Source organism: Hemitrygon akajei, chromosome 31 (assembly GCF_048418815.1).
Source record: "Hemitrygon akajei chromosome 31, sHemAka1.3, whole genome shotgun sequence".
Classification (NCBI taxonomy): Eukaryota; Metazoa; Chordata; class Chondrichthyes; order Myliobatiformes; family Dasyatidae; genus Hemitrygon; species Hemitrygon akajei.
Window position 1 is genome coordinate 41,286,129 of NC_133154.1, and position 13,861 is coordinate 41,299,989.

The window sequence follows — 13,861 nt, forward strand, 5'->3', positions numbered from 1 at the left end:
TTTTACCATCCATCCTATCCTAAGTCCTTTCACTCCGGTTCCCACCTCCCTGCCACGTTAGTTTAAACCTCTCCCCAACAGCTCTAACAAACCTGCCTGTGAGAATATTGGTCCCCCTCAGTTTCAGATACAACCCATCACTTTTGAACGGGTCATATCTCTCCCAGAAGAGATCCCAATGATCCAAGAACCTGAAGCCCTTCCCCCTGCACCAGCTTCCTAGCCACGCATTTATCTGCCAAATCATCCTCTTTCTTCCCTCACTGGTGCAATCCAGAAACTGCTACCCATGAGGTCCTGCTCTCTAAATTCTCTCTTCAGGAACTCATTGTACTGATATGTACCAAGACATCTGGTTGCTCCCCCTCCCTATCCAAAATGTTGTGGACGCGATCTGAGACATCCCTGACCCTGGCACCTGGGATGCAACATACCATCTGGGTGTCCCGTTAACATTTACAGAATCTCCTGTCCGTTCCCCTCACTATCCAGACCCCTCTCTTCCATATAACCATATAACAATCACAGCACGGAAAACAGGCCATTCCGGCCCTCCTAGTCCGTGCCGAACTCTTAATCTCACCTAGTCCCACCTACCCGCACTCAGCCCATAACCCTCCACTCCTTTCCTGTCCATATACCTATCCAATTTTACCTTAAATTACACAACTGAACTGGCCTCTACTACTTCTACAGGAAGCTCATTCCACACAGCTATCACTCTCTGAGTAGAGAAATACCCCCTCGTGTTTCCCTTAAACTTTTGCCCCCTAACTCTCAAATCATGTCCTCTCGTTTGAATCTCCCCTACTCTCAATGGAAACAGCCTATTCACGTCAACTCTATCTATCCCTCTCAACATTTTAAATACCTCGATCAAATCCCCCCTCAACCTTCTACGCTCCAATGAATAGAGACCTAACTTGTTCAACCTTTCTCTGTAACTTAAGTGCTGAAACCCAGGTAACATCCTAGTAAATCGTCTCTGCACTCTCTCCAATTTATTGATATCTTTCCTATTATTCGGTGACCAGAACTGTACACAATATTCCAAATTTGGCCTTACCAATGCCTTGTACAATTTTAACATTACATCCCAACTTCTGTACTCAATGCTCTGATTTATAAAGGCCAGCGTTCCAAAAGCCTTCTTCACCACCCTATCTACAAGAGACTCCACCTTCAGGGAACTATGCACAGTTATTCCTAGATCTCTCTGTTCCACTGCATTCCTCAATGCCCTACCATTTACCCTGTATGTTCTATTTGGATTATTCCTGCCAAAATGTAGAACCTCACACTTCTCAGCATTAAACTCCATCTGCCAACGTTCAGCCCATTCTTCTAACCGGCATAAATCTCCCTGCAAGCTTTGAAAACCCACCTCATTATCCACAACACCTCCTACCTTAGTATCATCAGCATACTTACTAATCCAATTTACCACCCCATCATCCAGATCATTTATGTATATTACAAACAACATTGGGCCCAAAACAGATCCCTGAGGCACCCCGCTAGTCACCGGCCTCCATCCCGATAAACAATTATCCACCACTACTCTCTGGCATCTCCCATCTAGCCACTGTTGAATCCATTTTATTACTCCAGCATTAATACCTAACGACTGAACCTTCTTAACTAACCTTCCATGTGGAACTTTGTCAAAGGCCTTGCTGAAGTCCATATAGACTACATCCACTGCCTTACCCTCATCAACATTCCTCATAACTACTTCAAAAAATTCAATAAGGTTTGTCAAACATGACCTTCCACGCACAAATCCATGCTGGCTACTCCTAATCAGATCCTGTCTATCCAGATAATTATAAATACTATCTCTAAGAATACTTTCCATTAATTTACCCACCACTGATGTCAAACTGACAGGTCTATAATTGCCAGGCTTACTTCTAGAACCCTTTTTAAACAATGGAACCACATGAGCAATACGCCAATCCTCCGGCACAATCCCCGTTTCTAATGACATCTGAAAGATCTCCGTCAGAGCTCCTACTATCTCTACACAAACTTCCCTCAAGGTCCTGGGGAATATCCGGTCAGGACCCGGAGATTTATCCACTTTTAAATTTCTTAAAAGCGCCAGTACTTCCACCTCTTTAATTGTCATAGGTTCCATAACTTCCTTACTTGTTTCTCACACCTTACACCATTCAATATCCTTCTCCTTAGTGAATACCGAAGAGAAGAAATCGTTCAAAATCTCTCCCATCTCCCTCGGCTCCACACATAGCTGACCACCCTGATTCTCTAAGGGACCAATTTTATCCCTCACTATCCTCTTGCTTTTAATATAACTGTAGAAGCCTTTCGGATTTACTTCCACCTTATTTGCCAAACCAAACTCGTAACTTCTTTTAGCTTTTCTAATCTCTTTCTTAAGATTCCTTCTACATTCTTTATATTCCTCGAGCAATTCCTTTACTCCATGCTGCCTATATCTATTGTAGACATCCCTCTTTTTTCGAACCAAGTTTCTAATATCCCTTGAAAACCATGGCGCTTTCAAACCTTTAACCTTTCCTTTCAACCGAACAGGAACATAAAGATTCTGTACCCTCATAATTTCACCCTTAAATGACCTCCATTTCTCTATTATATCCTTCCCATAAAACAACTTGACCCAATCCACTCTCTCTAAATCCCTGCACATCTCCTCAAAGTTAGCCTTTCTCCAATCAAAAATCTCAACTCTAGGTCCAGTCCTGTCCTTCTCAATAATTATATTGAAGCTAATGCTATTGTGATCACTGGACCCGAAGTGCTCCCCAACACATACATCTGTCAGCTGACCTATCGCATTCCCTAACAGGAGATCCAACACTGCCCCATCTCTAGTCGGTACTTCTATGTATTGTTGCAAAAAACTATCCTGCACACATTTCACAAACTCTAAACCATCCAGCCCTTTTACAGAATGAGCTTCCCAATCTATGTGAGGAAAATTAAAATCTCCCACTATCACCACCTTGTGTTTACTACAAATATCTGCTATCTCCTTACACATTTGCTCTTCCAACTCACGCTCCCCATTAGGTGGCCTATAATACACTCCTATCAGTGTTACTACACCTTTCCCATTCCTCAATTCCACCCAAATAGACTCTCTAGAGGAGCTCTGTAATCTATCCTTCCAAAGCACCGCCATAAGATTTTGTCGGACAAGCAATGCAACACCTCCTCCTCTGGCCCCTCCTACTCTATCACACCTGAAGCAACTAAATCCAGGAATATTTAGTTGCCAATCACACCCTTCCTGCAACCATGTTTCACTAATAGCTACAACATCATAATTCCAGGTATCAATCCACACTTTAAGCTCATCCACCTTTCTTACAATGCTCCTAGCATTAAAATAGATACATTTAAGATACTCTCCACCTCCTCCTCTCTTTTCATCCCTAGCAATGCATTCAAATTTATTATCCTTTTCTTTCTTCTCCCCTACAACTTCGGGCTGAGCGCATCCCTTCTCCATCACCTTCCTTTCCTCCCTCACACACTGTCTACTTACTTGCTCTACTGGTTAACTAACCTCCTCTCTCATAGTTTCCTCAAATTGATTTCCGCCCCCCCATCTTACTAGTTTAAAGTCTGCCCTGTAGCCCTAGCAAACCTCCCCGCTAGGATATTGGTCCCCCCAGGATTCAAGTGTAACCCGTCCTTCTTGAACAGGTCACGCCTGCCCCAGAAGAGGTCCCAATGATCTAGAAACTTGAATCCCTGCCCCCTGCTCCAATCCCTCAGCCACGCATTCATCCTCCACCTAATTCCATTCCTACTCTCACTGTCGCGTGGCACAGGCAGTAATCCCGAGATTACTACCTTTGCGGTCCTTCTTCTTAACTGCCTTCCTAACTCCCTATACTCTCGTTTCAGGACCTCTTCCCCTTTCCTACCTATGTCATTGGTACCTACATGTACCACGACCTCTGGCTCCTCACCCTCCCACTTCAGGATATCTTGGACGCGATCAGAAACGTCCCGGACCCTGGCACCAGGGAGGCAAACTACCATCCGGGACTCCCGATCACCTCCACAGAACCGCCTGTCTGAACCCCTGACTATCGAGTCCCCTATTACTATGGTCCTCTTTCTTCTATCCCTACCCTTCTGAGCTACAGGGCTGTCCTCTGTGCCGGAGGCCCGGCCACTGTCACTTCCTCCAGGTAGGCTGTCCCCCCCAACAGTACTCAAACATGAGTACTTATTGTCAAGGGGTACAGCCACTGGGGTACTCTCTAGTACCTGCCCCTTCCCCTTCCTGACCGTGACCCACCTATCTGCCTCCCGTGGCCCCGGAGTGACCACCTGCCTGTAACTCCTCTCTATCACCTCCTCACTCTCCCTGACCAGGTGAAGGTCATCGAGCTGCAGCTCCAGTTCCCTAACTCGGTCCCTCAGGAGCTGCAGTTCAACACACCTGGCGCAGATGTGGACGTCCGGGAGGCTCGGAGACTCCAGGACCTCCCACATCCTACACCAAGAACAAGCTGCCCTCACACTCATACTTCCCGAATAACTGAAAATAACAAGAACTAAAAGATAAGCCTACTGTGCCCTCTTCCGCCTAAGCCCTCTGAGCCCAAGCCCTACACTCTGCTCCCGGCTCCCTCTGAGCCCAAGCCCTACACTCTGCTCCCGGCTCCCTCTGAGCCCAAGCCCTACACTCTGCTCCCAGCTCACTCCGCTGCCCGCAAACGAAGCTGCCCGCTGTTTAAGGTTGCGTTCTTTTTATATCTTCCCTCCTTCCCAGGCCTCCTTCACGCGCCTGCGCAGTCCCGCCTCTCAGAACTCCGATCTGAGAAGCAATTTGAAAATGGCCGCCGCCGCACTTCTTCTCAAAGCCTCGCTGTCCTCTTCCAAAAGAGAACTACCTCACTCCTTCTCTCCTTTTTATATCTTCCCTCCTTCCCAGGCCTCCTTCACGCGCCTGCGCAGTCCCGCCTCTCAGAACTCCGATCTGAGAAGCAATTTGAAAATGGCCGCCGCCGCACTTCTTCTCAATGCCTCGCTGTCCTCTTCCAAAAGAGGCTTCTCTCTGTTTCCCTTCTGCACCATGGACCCATGCTAAGTGTCTGTAACCCGGTCTCCATGGCATTCTCCAAGAAGGTCATCCACCACAAAAGTATCCAAAGCAGTACACTTGTTTTTGAGAGGAATGGCCACAAGGGTGCTCTGCTCTAAATGCCTACGTATTTGCATTTCTCCTGATGGTCACCCAGCTACTCATCTCCTGCAATTTCAGGGCGACTACTTCCTTGTAACTTTTATCAATTATACTCTCACTCTCATGGAAGGTCATCCAGGTGCTGTTCCAGATCCTAATACAGTCTTCAAGGAGCTGCAGCTGGATGCACTTCACGCAGATGTAGTTCCCCGGGAGACTCTGGGTCTCCCAAGACTCCAACATCTGACACAAAGAACACACCACAGACATTTAAATGGTACAATAAGAGAGGGGGAGAGAAAAAAAGGAAACCATAACACACACTTTACAGAGCCGACACCTTTTCCGAGCTTCTACTCTCGTTATTGGCCTACTCTCGGCAATGACCACTCCGCTTATTCCTTCTGTATTTTATTTCGTTCGTAGAGCTCTGTTGATGCCGCTGATAGGCCACGTACAATGTACAGATATTAAATGATCCTTTGAACCCATGGCCGACTCTCTACCCAGAAACCCTCACAAACGAGAGACTCATCCATCAACCTCGATGCGCATGCGCCATGTAAATAGTGCCAGCGCCTTCGCTCCGGAGTAGAAAGCTCCGCGGGCCCAGGTACGGATCGTGGGGTTGAGAGAGTAGGAACGGACAGGGAATGTCCCGAAATGTGAAGCCACAATGTGTCTGGATCTCTCAACAATTGTCCATCAGTCTCGGTGTGGACACCAGTGATGATGAAATCCCCACTCCTACCTCCAGTCGATCCTCCATTGCTTGTCGTCGGCTAGGCGCATGCGCATTAACCGGGGAACGCTCTGTTTTTACGCATGCGCATTTGGTCGCTGGGTCACCGATGGCGAATTCTGAAATCGCGGTTGTGAGATTTTTGAAATTACTGAGATTACAAAAAACATTGAAAAGAGCAGGGAAGAAGGTTAATCACGTATAATATTCTTCCTTGGTCCAAAGCCTAAAGTAACGAGGAATATTTGGGACATACCGTCAGTGATAGTCATAGTGGAAATTCAAGGTAAACCTCTTCACCCCACACACCGGTGACCAGTTTCAAACAGAGAGAATGAGAGGTGAACTCAACCAGGTAGCAGCTGGACTGAGTGGCCTCTCCACTGTACATTGGCTGTGTGACAGACACATGAGACACAAGGTTTGAAAAAGAACTGATTCATTTCTCACAGATCCACAATATTCTCAATATCTCTCAATATCACCAAGACCAAGGAGATGGTGGTGGACTTTAGGAGATCTAGGCCTCATATGGAGCCAGTGATCATTAATGGAGAATGTGTGGAGCAGGTTAAGACCTACAAGTATCTGGGAGTACAGTTAGACGAGAAGCTAGACTGGACTGCCAACACAGATGCCTTGTGCAGGAAGGCACAGAGTCGACTGTACTTCCTTAGAAGGTTGGCGTCATTCAATGTCTGTAGTGAGATGCTGAAGATGTTCTATAGGTCAGTTGTGGAGAGCGCCCTCTTCTTTGTGGTGGCGTGTTGGGGAGGAAGCATTAAGAAGAGGGACGCCTCACGTCTTAATAAGCTGGTAAGGAAGGCGGGCTCTGTCGTGGGCAAAGTACTGGAGAGTTTAACATCGGTAGCTGAGCGAAGGGCGCTGAGTAGGCTACGGTCAATTATGGAAAACTCTGAACATCCTCTACATAGCACCATCCAGAGACAGAGAAGCAGTTTCAGCGACAGGTTACTGTCGATGCAATGCTCCTCAGACAGGATGAAGAGGTCAATACTCCCCAATGCCATTAGGCTTTACAATTCAACCACCAGGACTTAAGAACTTTTTAAAAGCTATTATTAATGCTTTTTGAGATAGTGATTTAGATGCATATCATATTTTTTACTGAGTTAAGTATTGTATGTAATTAGTTTTGCTACAACAAGTGTATGGGACATTGGAAAAAAAGTTGAATTTCCCCATGGGGATGAATAAAGTATCTATCTATCTATCTATCTATCTATTAAATACCAGTATATTTTAAAACTAACCAGCAGAATCAACGGCTCCAATGCTCAGTGACCAGGGTTCGCTCTTGATGAGCAGCCGCAAGATCTGCAATCGAGACAAGGCGTTTTGCTGCCCTACTTGTTGGCCTTTAATTTTGTCCCGGAGAACCAAGAGGAGGGAATGTTAGAGTTCATTTTTGGGTTTAGGTCATTCACATTTTGCAAATGGCTTCGGCCACCAGCCTTCTATTCTTTGACAAAGTACTGTGGATTGAGTTCACACACGAGGAAATCTGCAGATGCTGGAAATTCAAACAACAACACACACAAAATGCTGGTAGAACACAGCAGGCTAGGCAGCATCTATAGGGAGAAGCGATGTTGACGTTTCGGGCCGAGACCCTTCGTCAGGACTAACCGAAAGTTCAATGTATTTCCTAAAAGCTGTGAACCCAGTTCATTTGTAACAATGCTGTTCCTAAAAGCTGTGAATACCGGAATACTAACCCAGATGCTGCGGGTGGAAGTGTGAAATTTACAGGTAGTTTCAAAGACGGCATTATCTATACTTTGTCAATATGAATTGTCCTCTATGTTAAGCATGTAAAATACCAAATAAATGTATTGTGGATTCAGTTTGGAATAATACCAGCCGAATGCTGCTGGCGCTAGTGGAACGGATTTAATCAAAAGGTGTGAAAGGTTCAAAAGAAGGCATTGTCTATACTTGTAAATATGAATTGTCCTTTGTGTTAAGCAAATAAATATCAAGCCCACATTGGGCTAGCAGACCTTTTCCACCAAAGGGTCTCCGTATGATGCTTGCTGTACCTTGTTGTGTCAAATAAAGAAGATGCTTTGTGTATCTACCAGTAACTCTATCTCCGCTGATTTCATTTACACTGCAGCCTGAGATTGACAGTCCTTCAGTATCTTCCAACTGCAGTCAGTCACCATGATGATCAAAACATAGATCTCTTTGAACTTCTTCCCTGGAGTGAAGTTGCTGGTTTTATCAGCAGGTGGGATGATTGACCTTTGCTGACTCTCAACAGAGGTTTGGCCTCTATGTATTGTGAACACTGGAGCCTCACAAAGTGGGTTAACTAAATGAATGAATCCCTTTCCACACTTGGAACAGGTGTGAAACTATACTAACAGAAAAAGGAAAACTGAGCCAAGAATGTTACGCCTGTGCCCCCTCCTTTTTGAGAATCGCAAGATCGCTATTAAGTCAGGTCAGGAGACCCAGGAAATGAGAGAGGCACACAGAATCCACAGGGGGTTTGGAATGTCCGGGCCCCTCAACGATACAAAGCTACGGGAAATGGCCATTGTCTCCTGGAGACAGAATTGTGTATTGAGCACTGCGCTAGTCATCGACGTCCTCAAGGAATGAGCAACGTGGGCTGGTTGGGGGATGGCATCCTCCCCAACCTGATTGACATCTGAGACCCCGTGAGTGGGGATAAAAAAGGGTCTGGGGAACAACCCCTTTCAGACGCACCAGAAGAAACGCTAGAAATCCTGTAACAGCGTAATAGCGAAAGCCGGTGGAAAGCCCACGTGTGTCCTTTTCCATTTGCCTCAGAATTGGTGGGCCTTACCACGGAAGAATGGCTTTAGCTAACACAAAGGAGAAATCAGCCCCAACGACTCTCGAAGGATTGACATCATAAAAGGAATGGGCAAGTTTTAAACTCTCTCTCTTGACTCCAACCAAAGGCTGCAGCCTGCATGAAGTTGAGTGACTTTTATATTTCCATTGGACAATACGTTATCCCCTAGACAACGATAGAGCTATTTCTTATTGATTATTATTATACCCGCGCTTTTAGATTTAGTATTGACGACGTATATTATCTGTATGTTTGCATCGATGTTATTTTTGTGTATTTTTATCAATAAATACTGTTAAAAATAGTACCATCAGACTTCAACGGACCTCTCTATCTTTGCTGGTAAGTGACCCAGTTATGGGGTACTTAACAAGAATAACTGCTCACCTGAGTGAACTGGCTGGTGTTTCAATAGCTCATGTGACTGAATGAATCCCATCCCACACACGGAGCAGATGAATGGCATCTCCCCACTGTGAACTTACTGGTGTATGTACAGGTGCAGTGGCCAGGTGAATCCCTTCCGAAATGAGAAGCAATGAGTGCAGCTCAGTGAGTTCAACTCTATGGCCATTTACCAGGTCAGATCATGAACCTCTCCATGTATTGGGTAGAACCATAGAACATTACAGCACAGAAACAGGCCTTTTGGCCCTTCTTGGCTGTACTGAACCATTTTTCTGCCTAGTCCCAATGACCTGCACCTGGGCCATATCCCTCCAAACCCCTCTCATCCATGTACCTGTCCAAGTTTTTCTTAAATGTCAAAAGCATTCACCACTTCATCTGGCAGCTCATTCCACACTTCCACCACTCTCTGCGTGAAGAAGGCCCCCCTAATGTTCCCTTTAAACTTTTCACCCTTAACCCATGACCTCTGGTTTTATTCTCCCCTAGCCTCAGTGGAAAAAGCCTGCTTGCATTCATTCTATCTATACCCATCATAATTTTATACACCTCTATCAAATCACCCCTCATTCTCCTACACTCCAGGGAATAAAGTCCTAACCTATTCAACCTTTCTCTGTAACTCAGTTTCTCAAGTCCCGGCAACATCCTTGTAAACCTTCTCTGCACTCTTTCAACCTTCTTAATGTCCTTCCTGTAATTAGGTGACCAAAACTGCACACAATACTCCAAATTCGGCCTCACCAATGTCTTAAACAACCTCACCATTACATTCCAACTCTTATACTCAATACTTTGATTTATAAAGGCCAATGTACCAAAAGCTCTCTTTACAACCCTATCTACTTGTGACGCCACTTTTAGGGAATTATGTATCTGTACTCCCAGATCCCTCTGTTCTACTGCACTCCTCAGTGTCCTACCATTTACCTTGTTTGTTCTACCTTGGTTTGACCTTCCGAAGTGCAAGACCTCACACTTCTCTGTATTAAACTCCATCTGCCATTTTTCAGCCCATTCCTCCAACTGGTCCAAATCCCTCTGCAAGCTTTGAAAACCTTCCTCACTGTCCACTACACCTCCAAACTTTGTATCATCAGCAAATTTACTGATCCAATTTGCCACATTATCATCCAGGTCATTGATATAGATAACCAATAACAATAGACCCAGCACTGATCCCTGTGGCACACCACTAGTCACAGGCCTCCACTCAGAGTAGCAATCCTCCACTACCACTCTCTGGCTTCTTCCATTGAGCCAATGTCTAATCCAATTTACTACCTCTCCATGTATACCTAGCAGCTGAATCTTACTAACTAACCTCCCATGCGAGACCTTGTCAAAGGCCTTACTGAAGTCCATGTATACATTATCCACTGCCTTCCCTTCATCCACTTTCCTGGCAACTTCCTCGAAAAACTCTAATAGATTGGTTAAACATGACCTACCACGCACAAAACCATGCTGACTTTTTCTAATAAGTCCCTGTCTCTGCAAATACTTGTAGATCCTACACGAGGAAATCTGCAGATGCTGGAAATTCAAACAACAACACACACAAAATGCTGGTAGAACACAGCAGGCCAGACAGCATCTATAGGGAGAAGCGCTGTCGATGTTTCGGGCCGAGACCCTTCTTTTGGTTCCATACATAGCCGACTGCTCTGATCTTCAAGAGGACTAATTTTATCCCTTACTATCCTTTTGCTCTTAACATACCTGTAGAAGCTCTTAGGATTATCTTCACCCTGACTGCCAAAGCAACCTTGTGTCTTCTTTTAGCCCTCCTGATTTCTTTCTTAAGTATTTTCTTACTCTTTTTATACTCCTCAAGCATCTTATTTCCTCCCTGTTGTCTATACACATTATACATCTCTCTCTTCTTCTTTATCAGAGTTCCAATATCCCTCGAGAACCAAGGTTCCTTATTCTTATTCATTTTGCCTTTAACCCTAACAGGAACATACAAACTCTGCACTCTCAAAATTTCTCATTTGAAGGCCTCCCACTTACCAATCACATCCTTGCCAGAGAACAACTTGTCCCAATCTACGCTTTTTAGATCCTTTCTCATTTCTTCAAATGTGGCCTTTTTCCAGTTTAGAACTTCAACCCAAGGATCAGATCTATCTTCATCCATGATCAAGTTGAAACTAATGACATTATGATCACTGGAACCAAAGTGTTCCCATACACATACTTCCGTCACCTGCCCTAACTCATTTCCTAATAGGAGATCTAATATTGCATCTTCCCTAGTTGGTACATCTATATATTGATTTCTTCTTGCTATGACTGGTGTGGTGTCTTCTCAATCATCTCCTCCTTCACATTCAAAGATCGATTGTGTTCTAGTGCTGGTGAACTGACAGACACTGCAGAACTGCCATATTGTTGTGCTCGAGATACCCACACAGAAATTCTTTGTCTTTTCTAACAGCGAAAAAACTTTGAAAAGAACGTCAATGAGTGAAAGACAATATTTCAGCCAAGATCATTTTTGTCTTTATAATGACCTCTGACATCACACTGTTACAAGGGTGGACACAATTTGGCGGAACAACAGTTCTAATTGGGCACAGTTCAGGCACAACATCAAATTCTCTGTCTTCCTGTCTGTATCAGAATGGGTCATTTCTGCCCTTCATCAACCTCTGACTTGGCTCAGTTTGTCTTTCTCTATTAGAGAATGCTTCACATTCTGGGTATGTCTCAAGACCTACAAAAAGCACACAGTCCTTTCCTGCCCATCACCTCCCTCTGGTACTCTTCCCCCTTCCCTTTCTTCCATTCCCTCTGTCCTCTCTAAGCAGATTTCCTCTTCTCCAGTCCTTTATCTCTTTCACCAATTGATTTCCCAGCTGTTTACCTCACCCCTCCTCCTCTCCCGGTTTCACCTATCACCTACTCCCTTGTACATTTTCCTCCCCTACCCCCACCTTCTTACACTGACCTCATCTTTTCTCTGCAGTCCTGATCAGGCCTGAAATATTAAGAGTTTACTCTTTTCCACAGATGCTGCCTGGCCTGCTGAGTTTCTCCAGCATTTTGTGTGTGTTGTTTGGATTTCCAGCATCTGCAGGTTTTCTCTTGTTTGCAAGAGCACACAGTATTTCCACAGCTGCTTTTACAGACTTTATGATTATTGTGACCATCCTGACATTTGACCTCTGACTCAGAGCCAGCAATGTCATTTGACCTCAATAGTAGGTTGTAAGACTTTCTTGTTGCAGATTGGCACTGTGTAGTAGATTTTTTTTGTGTAAATGCTACTGGTCACTTGTTAGCCAGAACATTATTATGTACCCTAAACAGGACAGAAGGAAAGCAGTGGCAGAGAGTCAGAACTACAGGATGTTGAACAAACAAGGCTCAAAACGTCGACTGTACTTTTTTCCATAGATGCTGCCTGGCCTGCTGAGTTTCTCCAGCATTTTGTGTGTGTTGCATGGATGTTGAACAAAGGTGCAAAGGTAACACAATGATTTTGTCAACTGTCTATTCCTCTCCCTAGAAGCTACAGGTGCAGCACAATGCTTTACAATACCTATGACCTGGTTTCAATTCCTACCGCTGCCTGTAGGGAGTGTTACGCCTGCGCCCCAACTCTGAGGGGTCGAAGATTCCCAAAGTAGCCCCCTCCTTTTTGAGAATCGCAAGATCGCTATTAATTCAGGTCAGGAGACCCAGGAAATGAGAGAGAGACGTTTGGAATGTCTTGGCTCCTCGGTGATACAAAGCTACGGGAAACAGCCATTGTCTCTTGGAGACGGACTTGTGTATTGAGTACGGTGCTATTTATTCGAAGCCCTCAGGGAATGACCAAAAGTGGGCTGGTTGAGGGGAGGCATCCCTCCACCCTGATTGACATCTGAGACCCTGTGAGTCAGGATAAAAGAGGGTCTGGGGGAACAGCCCCTTCAGACACACCAGAAGAAACGCTAGAAATCCTGTAACAGCGAAATAGCGAAAGCCGGTGGAAAGTCCACGTGCGTCCTTTTCCATTTGCCTCGGAATTGGTGGGCCTTGCCACGGAAGAACGGCTTTAGCTAACACAAAGGAGAAATCAGCCCCAACGACTCTCGAAGGATTGACATCATAAAAGGAATGGGCAAGTTTAAACTCTCTCTCTTGACTCCAACCAAAGGCTGCAGCCTGCAGCTTGAATGAACTTGAGCGACTTTTATATTTCCATCGGACAATACATTATTCCCTAGACAACGATAGAGCTATTTCTTATTGATTATTATTATACCCGCGCTTTTAGATTTAGTATTGACGACGTATATTATCTGTATGTTTGCATCGATGTTATTTTTGTGTATTTTTATCAATAAATACTGTTAAAAATAGTACCATCAGACTTCAACGGACCTCTCTATCTTTGCTGGTAAGTGACCCAGTTACAGGGTACGTAACAGGAGTTTGTATGTTCTCCCTGTGACTGCGTGGGTTTCCTCCAGGTGCTCCGGTTTCTCCCACTGTACAAAGATGTACCAGGTGGTAAGTTAATTGGTCATTGTAAATTTTTCCATGATTAGGCCAGGATTAAATCAAGGGATTGCTGGGTGGCACAGCTCAAATGGTCAGAAGGACCTATTCCTCACTGTATCTCAATAAATAAACAATAAATATAATAGTGCCTAAGCAGAGCAAGGTAAGCTGC

At 44.9% G+C, this 13,861-nt stretch overlaps 1 protein-coding gene across 1 annotated transcript in view; it reads right to left on the reverse strand.

Moving 5' to 3' along the window:
• Nucleotides 1–5,982, reverse strand: part of LOC140719273 (uncharacterized) — a 77,369-nt gene extending 71,387 nt beyond the window's left edge. The window contains exon 1 of the mRNA XM_073033784.1: nt 5,514–5,982. The gene's annotated coding sequence lies outside the window, so the exon portion shown is untranslated. The remainder of the gene's footprint in view (nt 1–5,513) is intronic.
• Nucleotides 5,983–13,861: the final 7,879 nt, after the last annotated feature.